Source organism: Pelophylax lessonae (genome assembly GCF_965119305.1).
Source record: "Pelophylax lessonae genome assembly, chromosome: 4".
Classification (NCBI taxonomy): domain Eukaryota; kingdom Metazoa; phylum Chordata; class Amphibia; order Anura; family Ranidae; genus Pelophylax; species Pelophylax lessonae.
In genome coordinates this window covers 603379870-603401574 of record NC_138771.1, presented here as the reverse complement: position 1 = coordinate 603401574, position 21705 = coordinate 603379870, and positions in this window count along the sequence as shown.

Sequence of the window (21705 nt, the reverse complement as noted above, 5' to 3'; positions counted from 1 at the left end):
TGCAGGAGTACACTGTACAGGAAAAGGCAAGACCAGACATAGAAGCAGAGTGCAGGAGTACACTGTACATGGAAAGGCAGGACTGGACCAGACATACAAGCAGTTTGCACAGTGCAGGAGTACACTGTACAGGGAAAGACAGGACCAGACATACAAGCAGAGTGCACGGTGCAGGAGTACACTGTACAGGGAAAGACAGGACCAGACGTAGAAGCAGTGTGCATAGTGCAGGAGTACACTGTACACGGAAAGGCAGGACCAGACATAGAAGCAGAGTGCACAGAGGCAGGAGTACACTGTACAGGGAAAGGCAGGACCAGACGTAGAAGCAGTGTGCACAGTGCAGGAGTACAGTGTACAAGGAAAGGCAGGACCAGACATAGAAGCAGAGTGCACAGTGCAGGATTACACTGTACAGGAAAAGGCAGGACCAGACATAGAAGCAGTGTGCACAGTGCAGGAGTACAGTGTACAGGAAAAGGCAAAACCAGACATAGAAGCAGTGTGCACAGTGCAGGATTACACTGTACAGGGAAAGGCAGGACCAGACATAGAAGCAGAGTGCACGGTGCAGGAGTACACTGTACAGGGAAAGGCAGGACCAGACATACAAGCAGAGTGCACGGTGCAGGAGTACACTGTACAGGGAAAGGCAGGACCAGACATAGAAGAAGTGTGCACAGTGCAGGAGTACACTGTACAGGGAAAGGCAAAACCAGACATAGAAGCAGAGTGAACAGTGCAGGAGTACACTGTACAGGGAAAGGCAGGACCAGACATAGAAGCAGAGTGCACAGTGCAGGAGAACACTGTACAGGGAAAGGCAAAACCAGACATAGAAGCAGAGTGCACAGTGCAGGAGAACACTGTACAGGGGAAGGCAGGACCAGACATAGAAGAAGGTTGCACAGTGCAGGAGTACACTGTACAGGGAAAGGCAGGACCAGACATACAAGCAGTGTGCACAGTACAGGAGTACACTGTACATGAAAAGGCAGGACCAGACATAGAAGAAGTGTGCACAGTGCAGGAGTACACTATACAGGGAAAGGCAGGATCCGGGACAGAAACATGCACAGTGCATTAGTAGCACAGGGACTGTACATGGGAATGCAGGATCAAAGACAGAAGCAACATGCAGGAGTAACACAGAGAGTGTGCAGGGAAATGCAGGATCAGATATAGAAGTAGTGTGCACAGTGCACAGGTGGGCTGTACAGGGAAATCAGTGTGCACAGGGGAATGCCAGGTCACACATAAAAGCAGTGAGCAAGATTGCCTGTCCAGGGAAAGGCAGGATTAGGGACAGAAGCAGTGTATACACAGTGCAGAAGTAACAGAGACTGTACGGGGGAATACCAGATCAGACAGAGAAGCAATGTGCACAGTGCAGGAGTACACTGTACAGGGAAAGGTAGGATCAGAGGCAAGGGATATGAGTAACACAGTGACTGTGCAGGGAAAGACAGGATAACAGAAATTCTTATTTTTTTAAAAGGCTTTTTATAAGTTAAACAGGATCTTCAGTCTTAAAAAAAAATAAATACTTCAAATACTGTTAAAAAAAGGGACATGTACCTGTCCAGGGATCCAGTGCTGTCCTTACCCAGTAATATAAAGTCATTTATTATTATTTTTTTTTTATCTGACTTTGACAGTGTTTACATATTGTACATTGGATTATCCTTTGTCTGTAGGAAGTTATATGGGGGATACCTTATAGTAATAACTGATCCTTGTAATGTAAGGTCATCCATGACAGTGAGTGACTGCCCTGTCCTATGTATGTATATATATCTATGGTTATAAATATTGTATATATTGTGTGTATGTATATATATATATATATATATATATATATGTAGTATCTCACAAAAGTGAGTACACCCTCACATTTTCTTAAATATTTTATTATATCTTTTCATGTGATAACACTGAAGAAATGACACTTTGCTACAATGTAAAGTAGTGAGTGTACAGCTTGTATAACAGTGTAAATTTGCTGTCCCGTCAAAATAACTCAACACGCAGCCATTAATGTCTAAACCGCCGGCAACAAAAGTGAGTACACCCCTGAATTAAAATGACCAAATTGGGCCAAATTAGCCATTTTTCCTCCCCGGTGTCATGTGACTCATTAGTGTTACAAGGTCTCAGGTGTGAATAGGGAGAAGGTGTGTTAAATTTGGTGTTATCGCTCTCACTCTCCCATACTGGTCACTGGAAGTCCAACATGGCACCTCATGGCAAAGAACTCTCTGAGAATCTGAAAAAAATAATTTTTGCTCTACATAAAGATGGCCTAGGCTATAAGAAGATTGCCTAGACCCTGAAACTGAGCTGCAGCACGGTGGCCAAGACCATATAGCAGTTTAACAGGACAGGTTCCATTCAGAACAGGCCTCGCCATGGTCGACAAAAGAAGCTGAGTGTTTGTGCTCAGCTTCATTTCCAGAGGTTCTCTTTGGGAAATAGACGTATGAGTGCTGCCAGCATTGCTGCAGAGGTTGAAGGGGTGGGGGGTCAGCCTGTCAGTGCTCAGACCATACGCCGCACACTGTGTCAAATTGGTCTGCATGGCTGTTGTCCCAGAAGGAAGCCTCTATTAAAGATAATGCACAAGAAATCCTGCAAACAGATTGCTGAAGACAAGCAGACTAAGGACATGGATTAGTGGAACCATGATGAGACCAAGATAAACTTATCTGGTTCAGATGGTGTCAAGCGTGTGTGTCGTCAACCAGGTGAGGAGTACAAAGACAAGTGTGTCTTGCCTACAGTCAAGCATTGTGGTGGGAGTGTCATGGTCCAGGGCTGCATGAGGGCTGCTGGCACTGGGGAGCTACAGTTCAGTGAGGGAACCATAAATGCCAACATGTACTGTGACATACTGAAGCAGAGCATAATCCCCTCCCTTCGGAGACTGGGCCGCAGGGCAGTATTCGAACATGATAATGACCCCAAACACACCTCCAGGATGACCACTGCCTTGCTAAAGAATCTGAGGGTAAAGGTGAGTGAAGGGCCAAGCATGTCTTCAGACCTAAACCCTATTGAGTATCTGTGGGGCATCTTCAAATGGAAGGTGGAGGAGTTCAAGGTCTCTAACATCCACCAGCTTTGTGATGTCGTCATGGAGGAGTGGAAGAGGACTCCAGTGGCAACCTGTGAAGCTCTGGTGAACTCCATGCCCAAGAGGGTTAAGGCAGTGCTGGAAAATAATGGCGGCCACACAAAATATTGACACTTTGGGCCCAATTTTGACATTTTAACTCAGGGGTGTACTCACTTTTGTTGCCAGCGGTTTAGACATTATTGGCTGTGTGTTGAGTTATTTTGAGGGGACAGCACATTTACACTGTTATACAAGCTGTGCACTCACTACTTTGCATTGTAGAAAAGTGTCATTTCTTCAGTGTTGTCACATGAAAAGATATAATAAAATATTTACAAAAATGTGAGGGGTGTACTCACTTTTGTGAGATACTGTATATATATATATATATATATATATAGCTGCTTGGAGTGCAGGGATACCATTAGCTTCATCAGAGGCATAACTATAGGGGTCACAGGGGTTGCAATTGCGACCTGGCCCCATGTTTCAGAGGGATTGTGCGGCTCCCCTGTCACATTTGTCTACATCTGGATGAGAGGGGCGGCCGGGCGGCATATAGAGCAACTGATGCTCTGCATTCTCTTCCCTACAGCCGCTGAATGCTTGTGGGAGAAGGAGGAGGAGAAGTGGCTGCAGGGAGGAGAATACAGAGCATCGATCGCTCTATATGCCGCCTCATTGATGGTGTCAAGCGTGTGTGTCGTCAACCAGGTGAGGAGTACAAAGACAAGTGTGTCTTGCCTACAGTCAAGCATTGTGGTGGGAGTGTCATGGTCCAGGGCTGCATGAGGGCTGCTGGCACTGGGGAGCCCCATGTTTCAGAGGGATTGTGCGGCTCCCCTGTCACATTTGTCTACATCTGGATGAGAGGGGCGGCCGGGCGGCATATAGAGCAACTGATGCTCTGCATTCTCTTCCCTACAGCCGCTGAATGCCTGTGGGAGAAGGAGGAGGAGAAGTGGCTGCAGGGAGGAGAATACCGAGCATCGATCGCTCTATATGCCGCCTCATTGCCCCTCCTATCCAGCCTGGTGCTAGCTGTTTCTTGCAGCCATCGGTTGTTGGGACTCACAGCTCTACCTCCAAGCTCCACCCTTCTTCTGACTCCTGCTTCTTGGTTCCAGGCTGCTCCTCCTGGTTAAGATAGGAGATTTACTTTCCCAGACTGCTCCCACAAGGAAGCCTAGAAAATATATTCTCTGCCACAGCATGTGGTGTGTCCAGGTGTCCTACTGTAACACTGCCCCCATTCCTGTAATACTGCCCCCCACCTGTCACACTGTCTCTCCTCCTGACACTACCCCCACCAGTCACACTGCCCCTTTTCACACTGTTCCCCCTGTCATACTGTTCCCCCACCTGTCACACTGCTCCCCCGTCATACTGCCACCCCCACCTGTCGTACTGCATTTCCACCTGTTACACTGCCCCCCTTCTGTCACACTCCCCATGTCACACTACACCCCCACCTGTCACACTGTCTACCCCCTGTCATACTGCCCCCATCATACTGTCCACCACTTGTCGCACTGACCCCTTCACATTGCCCCTCTGTCACACTGCCCCCCACCTGTCACACTGCCCTCCTGTCATACTGCCCCCCACCTGTCACACTGCTCCCCCCTGTCACACTTTCCCCTGTTATGGTGCCCCCCATCATACTCCCCTCCCCACCTGTCACATTGCCTCCCTTGTCATACTGCCCCCCTCCTGTCATACTGCCCTCACTTGTCACACTGCCCCCTCCTGTCACACTGCCCCCCTGTCATATTGCCACTCCTCACATTGCCCCCCCTGTCATACTGCCCCCCTCCTGTCACACTGCCCCCTGTCATATTGCCCCCCACCTTTCACACCCCCTGATATCTCACCAAAGCCCCCCAAGAGGGCTCCTCAAAAAATTGTATAAAATAATAAAAAGAAAATTGTAAAAAATTAAATAAATAAAATAAAATGATGAAAATAAAAAAAATAAAAAACTACTAGCCCCGTCCAATGCCCTACTGACCACATCCAATACATTACTGAAAATGTCCACTGCCATATTGACACTGTCCACTGCTTTACTTACTAACACTATTCACAGTCCTACCAGTGGTGGAACTAGCAAGGTCACAAAGGTCACACTTACGACCAGGCCCTGACATTCCTCCACCGTGGGTAAACCTCAAGATGGCAGGAAGGGGGGCCGCTGCAGAACATGTGAAAGGGATCCACTGTGAGATGTTATAAAGGGCTGTGCGACAGGAGTAAAGGGCGCTGAGATCAGTGGAAAGGGCCCTGGGCTCAGAGAGAAGGACCTCAGATGGGGTCAGGGTTTCTCATGGCTTCATGGTTTCTTGCACCTGGGCCCTATAGGTTCTGGTTACGTCTCTAAGCTTCATATTTACAGAGTTTGCACTTTTTACTACCTGATGTTGCTATTTTCTTATTTACAAAAATATATAACATGAAAATTATATATAATACATTTATAATACAAACACAAACATAACATACATATATAACTTGAAAACTAGAAAAATCCAAAATTACACTGACATACCTAACATGAAGGTTGACATAAATAGAAAAATAAAGCTTTGCATACATGACACAAAAAATACAAAAGAATGCAGTTACATAATACAACAACTCAATTAACAGGTGTAGTGCCCTCCTAGTTAGGTTGGTAGGCAAACTTAGTTTTTGGCTCAAATGTAGTGAGTGGAGTGGTTGTTAATTGGTTGAGTATGACCAGGATTCCTGAGCTGAGAGTTTGATTACTTCCCCCTGCCCCTGGAATGAACTTCCAGAGCATAGGGAGGGAGATTCAAATGATCACCCGAATATCATGTCCTGGCCAATCCCTAGAAGGGCATCCAGAAGGTGGTTGGGGAGGTAATAAAAAAGGAGGCCCAAGCAGATTGTTCTTTCCTTGTCAGGGAGGGTTCCAGTCTCCTGTTGGGTTGTTGCCCCTGGGAGACAGCCAGAGAGACAAGAGACTGCTGCTTGGGCCTCAGCGGTTGTTGGGCTGTGGGCCTGAAAAGATTTGCCGAAGAAGTACCCTTGCTGTTCACTGTCCCTGAGTCCTGGACTGAAAAAAGGGACCCTTATTTTCTTCACAGAGGATTTGCCTGAGGATGCTGGGTGATGGACAGCTTCTGGGACACCCTGGAGAGATTTACTAAAACGGGTGCACATAGAATCTGGTGCAGCTTAGCATAGTAACCAGTCCGCTTCTAGGTTTTATTATTGCCAAAGCTTAATTGATTGGGCTAAAGTTAGAAACTGATTGCTTACTATAAACTGCTGCACCAGATTCTTTGTGCACCAGATTTAGTAAATCTCCCCCTGTGAGCAAAAACTTTAGTTAGTTGGGTCAGAGGGGATCAGTTGGCAAAGGTTGCTTTATGGACTTTTGTTGCAGGGCATATGACATACTAGCCATACCCTGCTACCCCCAGAAAAGCTGCTCTTGGGGAGAAGAGGTGGAAGTTTGTCCTTCTACTGTGATTACTGACTTACTTATTTTGGAGTATTCCGTGGCCCTAAACCCTTTTCCTTTGTACTATTCAGGAGAAGCTGTCTATCTTCAGCTGCCCCTTCAGGAGTGAGTGTTAAACATACACTATATTGCCTGCCTTTTTACTCACATCACCTTTTTTGGCATCCTAGTCTTAGTTCATAGGGTTCAATACTGATTTTTGCCCACCCTTTGCAGCTATAACAGCTTCAACATTTCTGGGAAGACTGTCCACAAGGTGTAAGATTGTGTCTATGGGAATGTTTCACCATTCTTCCAGAAGCGCATTTGTGATGTCAGGCAATGCAGTGGACGAGAAGGCCAGGCTTGCAGTCTCCGCTCTAATTCATCCCAAAGGTGTTTTATTAGATTGAAGTCAGGACTCTGTGCAGGCCAGTCAAGTTCCTCCACCCCAAACTCACTCATCCATGTCTTTATGGACCTTGCTTTGTGCACTGGTCCAAATCATTTGATGGAGGGGGCATTATGGTTTGGGGTTGTTTTTCAGGGGTTGTGCTTGGCCCCTTAGTTCCAGTGAACTCTTAAGGCGTCAGTATAGCAAGACATTTTGGACAATTTTATGTTCCCAACTTTGTGGGAACAGTTTGGCGATGGTCCCTTCCTGTTCCAACATGACTGCGCAGTTGACAAAGCAAGGTCCATAAAGACATGGATGAGTGAGTTTGGGGTGGAGGATCTTCACTGGCCTGCACAGAGTCCTGACCTCAACCTGATAGAACACCTTTGGAATGAACTAGAATGGAGACTGCAAGCCTTCTTGTACACATCAGTGCCTGTCCTCACAAATGTGCTTCTGGAAGAATGGTCAAACATTCCCATAGACACACTCCTAAACCTTGTGGACAGCCTTCCCAGAAGAGTTGAAGCTGTTATAGCTGCAAAGGGTAGGCCGATTCAACATTGAACTCTACAGACTAAAGCTGGATACACACTATACAATTTTCTTTAGATTTTCTTTCTTTAGAATTACCAAAACCATATAATATGAGGTCAGACCTAAACACTTTCAATGTGTATGCAATCAGGCAGGCAATTACACTACATAGTTGAAGGTAAATCTAATAGAAATCTACCAACAAAAGTTGTATAGTGTGTATACCGCTTTCGATTGGGGTGCCATTAAAGTTCATGTGCGTGGAAAGGCAGATGTCCCAATACTTTTGACAATATAGTGTACATAACATGAAAACTAAAACACAAAGAAACTACACCAACATACACAAAACAAAAAACAAAAACACTTTAAAAAGATAAATATATACAGTAAACCCCCCGCTCCATCGCGGTTCAGTTTTTGTGGTCCCAGTATATTGCGTTTTTTTTTGTAATGTTATTTTACTATATAAATCATTAAAAAATAAAATATTTTTGTGTTTTCCATAGCTCTTGCTATGTCTCTCATTATCTTTTATGTGTTAAATGAGTTTCTATTGTTTTAAAAGTGTGTTTAAAGACCTTAAAATGCTTTTACACGTACAGTGACAGTAAAAAAAACATGCCTACAATGCATTTTAATAGGGTTTTTCTATTTCGCAGATTTTCACTTTTCGCGGCTGGGTCCGGAACGTAACCCCCGCAATGGAGGGGGGTTTACTGTAATATAAAAAATCTATTAACCACTTTAAAACCGCTCACAGTAATACTACTGCGGCAGAGTGGTTCGTTATCGTCCAGCAACGTAGTATTAACGTCGTTGGACACTCCCCCTTCTGGGCGGCGCTTGCGCGCCGCCGGAGGCTCGCTCCCGCTGTTTTCATTCACAGCGGGAGTCGGGCCAGGGGAGGAGCAGCGGCGATCGCCGCTGCTCTTACCCGATCGTCGGGGATCGAGTCTGGAGATCCGCCCGCTGTGTGTAAACACAGCGGGCGGATCTCCATAGTGACAGGGACTGACAGATCGGAGTGTTCAGCATAGCTGGACATCCGATCTGTCCATGAATCACATAGTCACCTCCCCCCCTACACGTCAGTAAGCACCAGGCATACATTAACCCCTCCCTCTCCAATAAAATTAACCCCTTCCCTGCCAGTGTCATTTTTACAGTAACAGTGCATATATATAGCACTGATTACTGTAGAAATGTCACTGGTACCCCCAAAAGTGTCAAAAATGTCAGTCAAGGGTCCGATCTGTCCACCGCAATGTCGCAGTCCCGCAAAAAAAATTGCAGATCGCCGCCATTACGCGTTAAAAAAAAAACACCAAAAATGAAAGAAATCTTTCCCTTTGTTAGTAAACGCAATAACTTTTGCGCAAACCAATCAAAATACGCTTATTGCGATTTTTTTTACCAAACATATGTAGCATAAAACAAATTGGCCAAAATTTTTTTAAAAAATTGGTTTTTACATCTTTTTTGGGGGGAATTTCATATAAAAAAATGTTAAAAATATTGTTATTTTTTCAAAATAAACACTATTTTTTTGTTTATAGCGCAAAAAGTAAAAATCGCACAGGTGATCAAATACCACCAAAAGAAAGCTCTGTTTGTGGGAAAAAAAGGACGTAAATTTCGTTGGGGTACGGCGTCGCACGACCGCGCAATTGTCAGTTGAAGTCGCACAGCGCCGAATCGCAAAAAGTGGCCTGGACGGAAGACAGCAAAATCCTCCGGTGGTAAAGTGGTTAACATTCATAATGTGAAGATGAGCAAAATGCAAAAAAATATTCCATACAAAAAACAATACTCTCAGATACATAATACCAAAACAATTTACATACATAATACAAAACACAATACAAAATACAAAAATGCACTACCCTAACATATAATTAAACAAAAATATAAAATAAAACAAAATACAAAAAACATACACATATAATATAAAAAAATCTAATAATATACATAACATGAAGATGAACAAAATGCAAAAAACTACTGTAACATACATAGAACAAAAAACGCTCTTAGATAAATAATGCAAAAAAAAGAAAAAAATGAACATAGTGCAAAAAATACACTTCCCTAACATATAATAAAACCAAAATTTACATAATAAAAAAAAATACAAAAACATATACACATAATATATAAAAAAAAACATTAAAATACAGTACATAATAAATAAATCCATTAAAATACAGTACATAACATGAAAATGAACAAAATGCAAATACTACAATAACATACAAAAATAAAAGCTAACAAGACACAAAAATGACACTAACATACAGTAAATAATTTGAAAACTAGCAACATACAAAAAGGACATAAGCATACCTAATAGGACTATGAACAAAATTACAAAACACAATGCTCAAATACATAAAAGGAATACTAACAAAATATGACAGTAACACAAATAACATGAAAATATAAAACAACAATGCAAACATTAGGACACTAAAACTGCAAAGATGCTAAATGTAATATATACATATATATATATATATATATATATATATATATATATATATATATATATATATGTATATATACTGTATATATATATATATATATATATATATACAGGTATATATATATTTTTTTAGCGTATTCCAAGTGTGTATTGGGTTTATTTTTTGTGATACAAATGTATATATTTAATTTCTTCTTCTCCTTTTCTGTCAAATAAAGTAAAACAGTTGTGTTGAGATGGAGTTATTGAGTTTAAATTAAAGTTTGTTTGCCTCGTCCACCCCTGTGGGGTCTCTATTGGTCTGCCCGTGCTAGTATCACGTCCGACTAGAAGGGGGCTTCATGAGATACGGTTAGATGTGGAAGTTACATGCAAAGGTCTAATGACCCAATTTGGTTAATCCCATCTTAGGTGGGGACAAGGAGAAAATAACCCTTGCATTTCTGATGGATAAAAGCTGATATAATGTGATTAATTCCTGAAAGCAGAGAAGGGTGGGCAGTGCATGCTTTGTGTAAGATTAGACATGTAGGCATTTAAAGCTGGACTCTGAGCACAAATGCTTCCATTTAAATAGATTGCTCAATACCCATAAAAGCTATACATCTATTTTGTGTGTACAAAATGCCTTTGTAAATCCAGTTATTATCCTGCAAAATAGCGGTGATATCATCACTGTGCTGTGCATAGCCTGTGCAGAGAGGAGAGCTGTGGGAGGGACTCAGCAGGCTCCACCCACGACAGGCTGCCTGCAGAAAACTACAGGAGGGGGCGGAGACAAGACCAGTCACCCTGCACAAGGAGGGAGCACAGCAGTGAGCGGTCTTTTTTACAGGAAGCTCCTGTACAGAGGGAAAGTCTCACACTGGATTACTGCAAAGATCTGGAAGGAATACATAAAGCACACGGAGATCCAAGGAAGAATACACAGGACTCTTGCCTAATCCGTAGTTGAGCTTTAACACGGCTATGCTAAACTGGACCTGAAAATTTACAACGATGTGAAGAATGCTTCATCTACTTGCCAAGAAGACAGGTATGTTTGAGAATCTTTTATGTTGGATAGAGTTTAGTAGGCATGTCAGAGGCGTTATTTAATAAGATACGAGATCTTTTTCAGGATTATTATACTGAGTATGAATTATATTTGAAAAGTAAAATAAATTTAAAGTAGAAAATGTTTTTCTTTTTGGATAGAGTAAGGAATAATTAACCCCCCCCCCTTTTTTTTTTTTTACATCTGTGTTCCATTGAGGAGATTTCCTTTCATTTCCTGATCTATAAACAACAAGAAGGAATAGGAAATCTCTTCAATCTGAAGGAAATGCCCTCTTAAAGTGGTAGTAAAGGCACTTGCTTTACTTGTACCCAGGGCAGTTCCGGCACCTCCAGTACTGAATGTATGCAAGGGGTGCAGGGGTGTGCTGAAGGATCTACTGATGCTGGCTGCTGGGGGGGGGTCTATTGTAGCTGGAGAGGATCCGTTTTTGCACGGAGGGGTCTATTGTTGCTTTGGAAGTCTATTGCTATTGGTGGAGGATCTATTGGTGGGGTGGGTCTTATTTTGCTGGGGGGGGGGGTCAGTTGTTGCTGGGAGAGTTCTACTGTTGAAGGAGGGGTCTGTTGATGCTGGTTGTGGGGAGATTTGTTGTTGCTGCCGGGGGTCTATAGTTGTTGGGGGGTCTATGGTTGCTGGGGGTCTATTGTTGTTCTGGGGGATTTTTTGATGTGGGTGGTTCATTTTTTATTTTTTTTTGGGGGGGGGGGACTTTTGTTGATGTAGGGTCTATTATTGTTGGTGGCTGCAGGGGATCCATCATTTTACTGCTTTTCTTGTTCTCATTAATAAATTACATACAAACTACTTGCCACAAAAAAAGTTATACTTGGTTCTGTATTCTCCATAAAGGGCAGTACTTGGAGATGGGCAAGGGGGTGAACCAAGGAATGATAGAATGGTAGGGCTGAAACAACTAATCGATTAATCGACAACTAATCGATTAATCGACTACTAATCAATTATGAAAATAGTTGTCAACTATTTTCGTAATCGATTAATCAGTCAGCCGATTAGTTGTCCTGCATACAGAATGCATTATTTGTTTACATATCAGAAATTACAGTGTAACGCACATACAGCTCAGTACACCGTCCATACATGTATGTAGATGGCAGAGAACTTGTGAATGTGTGAGGAGCAATGCCTCATGGGAAATGTAGTCCTGGACAAGAGAAGGAACCAAATGATTCTAAAGGCAGAGTTTTTTTTACCTTGCTATAGGAACACTCTATACAGTACTATACTTTGCTGCTTCCTATAGGGGCACTTTGAAGGCAAGAGGGGCCAGAAGTGCTGTGGGGGGGGGGGGGGGCAGAAGAGGAGAATCAGTGCTGCTCTGTGCAAAATCATTAGACAGAGAGGGTAAGTGTGACAGAGAAAAAATTCAATGTTTGCAAAATCACTTTAAGGGCTCTGGGCAGGGAAGATGAGCATCGGAACCCAGAGAAGGTAGAGGTCCATAGACTAGAGGTGATATAAGGCCTTACAATTACATTTAAAGTAAAAGTATTGTGCATTATATTTAAAATTATTATATCCATGAAAAAAAAAAAAAATATTATTTCCCCCCCTCCACCCTTCATATAGCTTCACGTCTGACTCCCAGTTAAAATATCCTGCATTTCTGACTTCTGGGCATATTTTTTATATACATACACATGATACAAGATATAATACTTTCACTGTTTCACAGTAGAAATTATAATTATATTACAGTAGCGATATCTGCTGTTTTTTTTACTATAAGGCTCGGTTCACACTGGGGCGGCTTCAAAGTCGCCCGACTCAGAAGCTGCCCAGTGCAGCGCGACTTCAGCGTGGCTTGCAAACGACTTCTCTAATAGAAGTCAATGCAAGCCGCTCCGAAGTTGCCCCCAGATAGTGCAGGAACCTTTTTCTAAGTCGGAGCGACTTGAGTTGCTCCGATTAGAACAGTTCCATTGCACTGAATGGAGCGTGACTTGTCAGGCTCTTGTAAGTCGCCTGACAAGTCGCCCCAGTGTGAACCGGGACTAAAGCACTATTTTTTTTTTAACCCCCTTATGACAGGAGATTAAAAAAAACATGCTGCTGCTACTAAATGTCTTCTGCTGCTCATACATGTATTGGATTTTTGGACATAAATATTTGCATCTATATTTGTACAAAAATTATTTGTATATTCGTTGAATGGACGAGTGTTGTTTGAAAATTCCACTTGCTTTTAACAATAAATTTTAAAATGAATATAACTTCTGTGCATAAACCACATACTGTACACTATTTGAAGATTTGTTGGATCGAGAAGTTTTCCATTCTGCTCCTTCAAATTTTCCTGTCACTGTGGTTGACAACGAACACTGAATAGACCCCACTAATGGTTAGAAAAATCAGATGAAAATTTAGTTTGTGTATTACCAGCATAAGTGACAGCAGGCGCAGGGAGCTTGTATCAAACTACCTGCCTATTTATTAGGGAGTCTATCATAAATATTATATACCAATCCGGTCTGAAAATTTGCAAAACAGTGTTTTAGGTCTTTTCAAAATATTGATCTCTGAGTCTGATATGTACCACATTTAAACCTCCAATAATACTTATATCTGTCTCAGAGTGGATTAAATATCCAACTATATAGCTGGATATTTATATTTACCACTGCATATAGATATTCAAGAATATTAACTAAATTATACACCAACCTTTTTTTTTTTTGAGGTTTTTATCCGATTAGTCGATTAATCGAAACAATAATCGGCCAACTAATCGATTATGAAAATAATCGTTAGTTGCAGCCCTATAGAATGGACTAAAATAAAATCTGATAAAAGTTGGGTTAAGATGGAAAACACATTAACCTGCCTAGCGGTATCCCCGAGCGTGACTCGGGATGGATTTTCTATGCTGTTATCGGTATCCCCGAGTCACGCTCGGGGTGGATGGGCAGAGCGCGCAGCAGTGTCTTACCTTCTCCTGGCGATCCAGCGATGATCTCCCATTGCTGTGATCGCCAGCCATCTTAAATCCCCGCCGTTCGTCCGTCCTCCGTCGGTGTGATGACTTCCTAGTTCCGTTCCCTGCAGCAGCAATGCTGCATGGGAGTGGAACTAGGGAGGGAAATTAAAACTTTGAACGTTGCACAAAACACAAACACACACATAACATTTATATATATATATACACACACACACATATATATATATATATAATATAACGCATGAATTATAATCTAATCAATAATATAATTTTATTATATAATATATATATATATATATATTATATTATATAATAAAATGATATTATTGATTAGATTATAATTCATGCGTTTGTGTTTCAAATTTATCACATCTGGGATGTCTACTAGACTCTTGTTTTGGTCAGGTTTAAGTCAGTAATTACTAAGAATTGTAGGCCTATAATACATAACGCCAAATTTCCATGAAAACAATTGTACCGCTTTTGGTACATAATTCCTGACATAATCATACCGCCAGGGAGGTTAAGTAGAGCACATTTAAGTAAGAAGGTGTGGGTCCCACAAAAATACAGAGAGTTTGATGAGAACACACATGATTTAACTAGGAATGTTTCTAAGGTATGGGATATGATTCATAGACAAGCAAAATGGGAATACAATTCACCACTACTATCACTCGAGGGTAAAAACTATTTTTTACCCGGAAACGGGACACATTTTGGTGAATGGATTAAAAATACACAGTTAAAAGACATTACAAAATGAGGAAAGATTAGCCCATATCAGGATCTAAAATAATAAAGGAGAATTATTGGTACTGAATGAATGGAGGTATTTGCAGTTAAAGCACTTTATGGAAACATTATCGCACCTATTACTTCCAAGGAGGATTTAAACTCAGTGGAAAAACTGTGTAATCCATTAATCAAAGTAAAACACTGTGTATCTCGGGTATATAAAATACTTATGGAGATGGCAGAGACAAAAATACCTCCATTCATTGGTGCATGGGAAAAGGAAATAGGAACACGTTTAAAAAAGCAACATGTGAGTAATATACTGAGAGCTGTTCATGGTATTGCGGAATACATAAACACAATTGAAATGACTTATAAATGTCTAGCGAGATGGTATATAACTCCTGTAAAAGCACAAAAATGCCAACCAGAGAACCCCCATTGTGTTGGAGGGGTTGTAAGACGAGGGGTACAATGACCCACATATGGTGGGAATGCCCAATAATTTGGGTTTATTGGCAAAAGGTGCAACAATATATAAGGGAAAATACAGGTATGGGTATTTTTGACGACCTGTGTGTCTATTCGATAATACTAATAAGACAAAAAAACATATAAAAGTACAGTACTACTACACTTAATAATATGCTGCAAAGGGGACAATACCAAAAAATGGTTAGATAATGAAAGCCCCACAATAAGAGATTGGTGCAAAAGAATTGAATATATATATAAAATAGAGTATCTGAAGGGAAGAGAAGAGAGTTTCTCAAACACTTGGGGTATATGGATAGAATTTAAAGAAACTAGCAAATATGTGGAGATATGGGAAGACTAGGTAAAGGGGTAAGGTGAGAGGTGGAGAGTTGGGGATAGAGGAGGAGGTACAACAAAAGGAGGAAGTGGGAGGGGGTGGGATTGAAGGGGGTAGGGACTGAATGTATAACCAATAAGTTTGAATACGTATTTATCAATTTTATATTGAAAATCAAATTAAGTTTTATTAAAGAAAAAAAAAAAGGTTATAAAGAAATATCCCAAACTTTGAACATCTAACGGAGCACTGTTCAATTCATTATCTGAAAATGGAAAGAGTATGGCACAACTGCAAACCTACCAAGACATGGCCATCAACCTAAACTGACAGGCCAGGTAAGGAGAACATTAATCAGAGAAGCAGCCAAGCAGGGGCGTAACTACAGGGGTTGCAGGGATTGCAGGGGTTGCAATTGCAACCGGGCCCCATGCTCCAGAGGGCCTGTGTGGCTCCCCTGTACACCTGGATAGGAGGGGCGGTGGGGGCAGCATGTAGAGAAATCACTGTCCTCCTTTTTCCTCCTGTAGCTGCAGGAGGAAAATGGAGGAGATTGGTTCCTCTGTATGCTGCCCCCGCTGCCCCTCCTATCCAGTCCACTTGTGTTCTGCTGTCTCTGGGCCCCTGTGTGCTCCACTGCAATATGTAATTTACCAGCTCCTTCCTTTTTTGAATGGACAGAGTCATAGTCAGTGGCATTGTAAAAAAAATAAAGTAAAATGATAAAAAATAATACAATTAAAATACCAAAAAATGAAAGAAAGCCATAAGAAGTTTGCAAGAAGCCATGTGGGGGACACAGCAAACATGTGCAAAGCTGGTAGAGATATCCCCAAAAAGACTTGCAGCTGTAATTGCAGTGAAAGGTGGTTCTACAAAGAATTGACTCAGGAAAGCTGAATACAAATGCTCGCCACACTTTTCACATATTTATTTGTAAGAAATTTTGAAAATCATTTATCATTTTCCTTCCACTTCACAATTGTGTGCCACTTTGTGTTGGCCTATCACATACAATCCAAAAAAAAAAAAGTTTAAGTTTTTGGTTGTAACATGACAAAATGTGGAAAATTTCAAGGGGTATGAATACTTTCTCAAGGCATTGTATCAACCCTGTCAGGTTTTTATTGCTGTTGGTGATTCATTCCTTCTATTTCTCCTGATGGATATTGTCATCAAGATTAAAAGGGATGGGAATAACAAAATTTGAAGTTGTCTCTTAATTAGGAATAAAGGATAAACCTTCCAATGAGGACGCTTGTTCTGGTGACAACAGTCAAAAGCCTGGTTCACACTAGTAAGTTTTTTCCTTCAACCCAGCAGGGCTGAACGAAAAAAATAAAAAACTTACAGTGTGGTACAATATTTAAGAGTTTTTATGTAAAATCATGCTATTCAAATGTTTTATCTGTATCATGTTTTAGTTAGCAGGCTGTCCAGGGTGGGAAGGGGTTAACTGTGAGTAGACTCTTTCCCGGGCTTTTTGAGTTCTGCCTCCCTGCTCTAAGCCTCATAAATATCAGGGGAGGACACAGAACTCAGGTCTGTCTTTCACATGAGATATCAGAAGAAAAACTGCTGCACCATGTAGTCCTACTGGAACATGTGTACCCCCCCTTTTTCATCACCCTGCTGGGATTCTCCCTGGACTAGGAACCTACCATTATGAAACTCCTGCTGTATGGACTTTGCTTCTCTGGAAGGTATGAGCTGGGCAGCCTGCATTAGATAGATATGGACTGTGTCTGTGCTTCTGTCAGTGCAATATGAACTGTACTGCTGCAAATCCAAAGTAAAGCTACTGTTAGCCATTTAATGCCTGGTCTAGTTTTTCCTAAAGGGGTGCATGCAGGGCATATCACAAACAGAGCTTGTATAACAAGGGGATAAAGTGAAGGTATAAGAGAGCCACCACTGAAGGGTTAATCGTGCAGAGGAGTTGGCTAGAGATGCAACTATGATGCCAGTGAAGTGGTGTGAATCTGATAGTAGCCAGCCAGTGGAAGGTTGGCACCTGGCATGGGAGATGGTTACCCCTGTAGTGAGGGGGTTGGTAAGCTTGACCTCCTCCCTAGTGATCACTACCTCATACGTGGGACCCAGGGACCTAGCCTGGAGGTACAGAAGGAAGAAGACATCCCAGTAAAATAGTAAAGCTTGTGTGCTACAGAGGTTTGCACTGAGAGAATGGCAGGAACTCACGTTGTCACTGGGAGTGAGGTAACAAGTATGGTTGTGCTGGTGAGCAGGACACAGGCCCTGCAGTGTCACCTTGGAATTGCTGCATTTGTCCCTGACTACTTTAAAGATAACCTGCCTTGAACCTGGAGTACCATCGGACCACTATGCCTGTCGGCCTACTGCAAGTACATGTTTGCTGTGCTCAGCTCGTGCCTGCCCAGGCGTGGTAACCAGACACTATAGCATTGTGTATAAGACCTGGGGCAACCAAGTACCGGTAGACCTGCTTGTATTATGGGAAAGGGGGCTTCTATAGGTGAATAAGACAGTCAGCTATGATGCTGAACCATCAACGCTAGGGGTAGGAGTGACATTTGTTTTTTTTCTGCCAAACTAAAAACAAGAGTCAAATACAGGTATATGGTTATACCTACTACACACTTTTCCATTTCACATTATGTCTAGAGCAGGGTCTCTAGAATCAAGTGAGGACAGTCATTGATTTAGGGACAGGTGAGTGTCCTTATATTAAAAGTCAGCAGCTACAGTATTTATAGCTGCTGACTTTCTATTTTTTGGGGGGCGAATGGGTTTTCTCTTTAGGCTGGCCATACAGTAATTTTTTTTTTTTTCATTCAACCAACGGGTTGAACAAAAATAAATGACCCAATTCCCCCAAACACATTCAATGTGTGGAATTACTCCCACTGGGCTATTGCATTATGATGGTGGGGGAGGGTTTCCCCACCGTCAGAATACACTGACCATCACGTTGGGGAGGGAGGTGCGTACCCATGGCGCTCGAGGGAGCTCGCACTAGGAGCTTCAGGATCCCATCCTGTTATGAAGCGGTGGGCACTCCAGGTGGAGCAGAGAGGAAGCGGGAGAGCTGAAAGTGAGACCGGTCCCCAGACTGGGCAGTTGTACCGGGGAAGAGATGAGTCTGGAGAAAGAGAAAGGGAACATATCTGAACCTCTTGGAACCCACTAATCCCTCCATAGAAACTTGAATCCCCCCTAGAAATGCAATAATTCTACCCCCCTAGACCCCCCAAACTGGAAGATTAAGGAAACCAGGATAGGAGGAAGAACTTGAGAATTAGAGGCCTACCTGAACCAACATACGGAGAGGTCTTAACAGAGAAAATTAAGTTAATACTTAATCCAATTTTGAACAGAGGAGAAACCGAGTAGATAAAAATGGAAAGAGTATATCGGGTGAGAAAATTAAAAGGTGCACCAGCAGAGGCCCTAAGCGATGTAATCATAAGAGCTCAGGATTATACAGAAAAAGCCCAACTCTGGGAGAATTTGAAAAGCAAAACACCCATAAAATATGAAGGTGCCAACATTAAGATTTTTTCAGATCTATCTCAGTGTACATTAAGAAGAAGGAGATTACTGAAACCACTCTTGGAACTGATGCAAAAACCATGATGTACGGTATAACTGGGATTTCCCAGTATGTCTAATAGGCCGGAGAGAAGGACGCATGGCAAGATTAAGATTTCCAGAAGATCGTCAGGGCTTCTGTAAAAAACTAGAAATTCCTATACCAATTATACCAGGCTGGTCCGTAGATAAAACAGAAGAACTAATCCAACAGGCAGAACAGTGGCGATTGGCAATAAAGACAATAAATTGAACTATAAAGTTTAAAAAGTAGGATGGTGAGGGGGGTTGGGGGTGACTTCGGCCAGGTGGAGGGGGGGGGGAGTGGGCAGGTAGAGGGGAGGAAAGAGAGTGTAAAGGATTTTAGGATGGGAAATCTAGCTGGGCCCCGAAATTTCCATGAGCGTACTGGATAGGGCACCACCTAGAGGTATAGGAGTAGATAGGCAAGGAGTGTCTAATAGGGCTAATAATAACTACTCCAGGACCATTTGTTGGTCAATTTTTATCACGCTAGGTATGAAAGCAGGTAGGTTGTGGGAGGGGGGAGAAGGGAGGGAGGTTACAGGGGTAAAGGTGGGGGGGGGGGGGGGTAAGGGATGGGGGAAGGAAGGTCGTGGATTTAGGGGGGGAAGTTAAGGGAAAAGAAACTAAGTGTAAAATTGGCAAAATTACTTGTTAATGTTGTCTTCCCTTCTAATCCCTGGTCCAGGCCTAGGTATATATTTTTGGGAAAAGACCCTGTCCCCGCACTCGGTGCTGGCGCTGAGAGCGGAGGTAAAGGGAGGTAGATGAATACCTTAAATTTCTTAACATATAATGTAAGAGGACTAAATATGCCAACAAAAAGGCACAAGGAACTTGTTGATGTTACTCTGTCAGTCAGTGTAATATTTCTACAGGAGACACATATAGAACAGGAGACAAATGTGAAATTATACTCAAAATATTACCCAACATGGTTTTATGGAGATTCACCATCTAAGGGAGTAGCAATTGATGTAGCATTTATTGCTGTTAATTGTGTATCATATTGATATGTTTTTTTTTTTTTTTAAATGAGATTATTCATTTATTTATTTATTTCATTGTTTTACTTTTGGTCTGGTATTAATTTGCTTTAACTAATGTTGTTATTTACAATTGGTTTAGATTGTGGCCGGTGTTGCATGCAATTCAGTATGCTGTGCTGCCCAGGCAACTTGATGGCCTCTACCACTCATATCGCTGTCCCTTGCTCCTTGTGGGGCGGGATGGTTTGTGGGGGGCGGTACTAGCCGACTACTTAACACATCTTGTGAATGGAACAACAGTTCAGTAGCACTTTTTGGCTCTGAGGAAGAGGGTCCTCCCTCGAAACACGTCAGACCAGCCATATAGTTGCTGACACCAGCACGTCATCCAGTACAGGGGTTCCCTGGCCACCTTAGAGACGACCAGCTCCATTGTCTTTTATGTGCTATATCATCACTCGTTTGTGAGTATAATGTATGTCGTCTTTGGATTATTAAACCTTTTTTAATGGTAATGCACAAGGTCGGTGCACCCTTCTTTTTTTGTTGTTGTCAAATATTTAACAAGAACATTAAAGAATAAAAAATCGATCAACTATATTGAAAGAATTAAAAATAATAGAGGAGAAATGGTATATTCAACAACAGAAATAGCTAATACATTCCACAGCTATTATGGGGCTTTATACACAGTGAGGCAAAATGGATCATATGAAGAAGAACAAAAAAGAAAACAAAAGATGCAAAAATATATAAGGGAGGCAAAATTAACTAGAATAACAACAGAACAACTACAAGCTCTCGAGGTACCAGTCTCACAGGAGGAGGTAAAGATTGCAATAAAAAATTCAGCAATGGGAAAGAGTCCAGGACCCGATGGGTTTTCCACACGCTATTACAGGACGTTTAAGGAAATAATAATGCCAAAGTTAAGTACATATATAAATGGGAAAAGAAAAGGAAAGGGAATGAGAGCAGAATCATTACTAGCGTTCATAACATTAATTCCAAAACAGGGAAAAGACGTAACTCTGTGCTCTAGCTACAGGCCAATAGCGTTATTAAATTCTGACAAAAAACTTTATGCAAAAGTTTTAGCAACTAGTTTAAAAGAGCTATTGCCTGAATGGATTGAAGCAGACCAGACAGGTTTCATCCCGGATAGAGAGGGGAAAGATAACGGGACAAGTGGGACTTTTGCGATCCTGGAAGTTCACCCACTGGCGTCAGTAGTTTTTATTTTTTGGTTTTTTAATTGTATTATTTTTTTTATCATTTTATTTTATTTTTTTACAATGTCACTGACTATGACTCTGTCCGTTCAGAAAAGGAAGGAGCTGGTAAATGACATATTTACTGGTTCTCTATTGTGACACATCCCCTGCAGCAGCCGGCAGGAGAGGTAAGGGAGCACATTGAGGGGGGGGGGGGGGACCAGGGGAGCATACAGGGGCCCAGAGACAGCAGAACACAAGTGAACTGGATAGGAGGAATGGCGGGGGCAGCATACAGAGGAACCAATCTCCTCCATTTTCCTCCTTCAGTTAT